This window comes from Microtus ochrogaster, chromosome 2 (genome assembly GCF_000317375.1).
Source record: "Microtus ochrogaster isolate Prairie Vole_2 chromosome 2, MicOch1.0, whole genome shotgun sequence".
In the NCBI taxonomy this organism is placed as follows: Eukaryota; Metazoa; Chordata; class Mammalia; order Rodentia; family Cricetidae; genus Microtus; species Microtus ochrogaster.
Window position 1 is genome coordinate 15,395,099 of NC_022010.1, and position 2,299 is coordinate 15,397,397.

At 51.5% G+C, this 2,299-nt stretch overlaps 1 pseudogene; it reads left to right on the top strand.

Annotated features, from left to right (window-relative positions):
• Nucleotides 1-639: 639 nt before the first annotated feature.
• Nucleotides 640-1,901, top strand: LOC101991221 (annotated as a pseudogene).
• Nucleotides 1,902-2,299: the final 398 nt, after the last annotated feature.

The window sequence follows — 2,299 nt, forward strand, 5'->3', positions numbered from 1 at the left end:
ATGGAAAAATGAAAGCATATTTAACAAGAGGTGCTGGCATAACTGGATAAACATGTAGAAGAATGAAAATAGATCCATCTATCACCATGCACAAAACTCAAGTCCAAATGGATCAGACCTCAACATAAAAGCCAACTACACTGAACCTCTTAGAACAGAATGTGGGAAGTAAATTTGAACGCACTGGCATAGGAGACCACTTCCTAAATACAACCCCAGTAGCACAGAAACTGAGAGAAATAATGAATAAATGGGACCTCCTGAAACTGAAAAGCTTCTGTAAAATAAAGGACACGGTCAACAAGACAAAACGGCAGCCTACAGAATGGGAAAAGATCTTCACTAATCCCACATCAGACAGAGGTCTAATCTCCAAAATATACAAAGAACTCAAGAAATCGGTCATCAAAAGAACAAATAATCCAATAAAAAATGGAGTACAGACCTAAACAGAGAACTCTCAACAGAGGAATCTAAAATGGCTGAAAGACACATAAGGAAATCCTTAGCTATCAGGGTAATGCAAATTAAAACAACTCTGAGATTCCATCTTACACCTGTAAGAATGGCCAAGATCAAAAACACGAATGAGGTCAGAGGGCGGTGCTGCTGCTTAGAGACGGCGGGAGCCTTTTCACCATGGCTGCCTGACCGATCTTCGAACGGAATCAGGATGCCACTGTGTACGTGGGCGGTCTAGACGAGAAAGTAAGCGAACCTCTGCTGTGGGAACTCTTTCTCCAGGCAGGGCCAGTGGTCAACACCCACATGCCAAAGGACAGAGTCACTGGCCAGCACCAAGGCTATGGCTTCGTTGAGTTCTTGAGCGAGGAGGACGCCGACTATGCCATTAAGATCATGAATATGATCAAGCTCTATGGGAAGCCGATCCGGGTGAACAAGGCTTCCGCTCACAACAAAAACCTGGACGTAGGGGCCAACATTTTCATTGGGAACCTGGACTCCGAAATCGATGAGAAGTTGCTCTATGATACTTTCAGCGCCTTTGGGGTCATCTTACAAACCCCCAAGATCATGCGGGACCCGGACACGGGCAACTCCAAGGGCTATGCCTTCATTAACTTCGCTTCGTTTGACGCTTCGGACGCAGCAATCGAGGCCATGAATGGGCAGTACCTGTGTAACCGTCCTATCACTGTGTCCTATGCCTTCAAGAAGGACTCGAAGAGCGAGCGCCATGGCTCAGCAGCTGAGCGACTTCTGGCAGCCCAGAACCCGCTGTCCCAGGCTGACTGCCCTCATCAGCTGTTTGCCGACACACCCCCTCCATCTTCTGCCCCCAGCCCTGTGGTTTCATCCCTGGGTTCTGGACTTCCTCCACCAGGCATGCCTCCTCCTGGCTCCTTCCCACCTTCGGTGCCACCTCCTGGAGCCCTGCCTCCCGGGATACCCCCAGCCATGCCCCCGCCCCCGATGCCACCTGGGGCTGGAGGACATGGCCCCCCAGCAGCGGGAACTCCAGGAGCTGGACATCCTGGCCACGGACATTCACATCTTCACCCGTTCCCCCCAGGTGGGATGCCCCATCCAGGGATGTCCCAGATGCAGCTGGCCCACCATGGCCCCCATGGCCTAGGACACCCCCGTGCTGGGCCTCCAGGCTCTGGAGGACAACCACCACCCCGGCCACCTCCTGGAATGCCGCATCCTGGACCTCCTCCCATGGGCATGCCCCCCCCCCCCAGGGCCTCCTTTTGGATCTCCCATGCCTCCGCACGGTATGCGCGGGCCTCCTCCATTGATGCCCCCTCATGGGTACACTGGTCCTCCAAGGCTCCCTCCCTACGGCTACCAGCGGGGGCCCCTCCCTCCACCCAGACCCACTCCAAGGCCCCCAGTTCCCCCTCGTGGTCCACTTCGGGGCCCACTTCCTCAGTAAATTGCCATCCTTTTTCTCCCTCTTATACCCTCCCAGTACCACCATTTCTTGGACCAATCAGAGTTGCTACAGCTTGTCAGGGCTAATGCACTGCCCCTCAGCAACTCTGTCCCTGTTTCAGTATCATTTTTCCACAGGGGGGTTTTTCTTCATTTCTGTTTCAAAATGTTGGTCCTAATTGTTTTACAGATGTATAGAGAAAATAAAAGTATACTTCTTTAAAAAAAAAAAACACAAATGACAACTTATGCTGGAGAGGTTGTGGGGAAAGGGAACACTTCTGCATTGCTGGTGGGAGTGCAAGCTGGTACAACCCCTTTGGACACCAGTGTGGCGATTTCTCAGAAAATTAGGAAACAACCTTTCTCAAGACCCAGCAATACCACTTTTGGGTATATA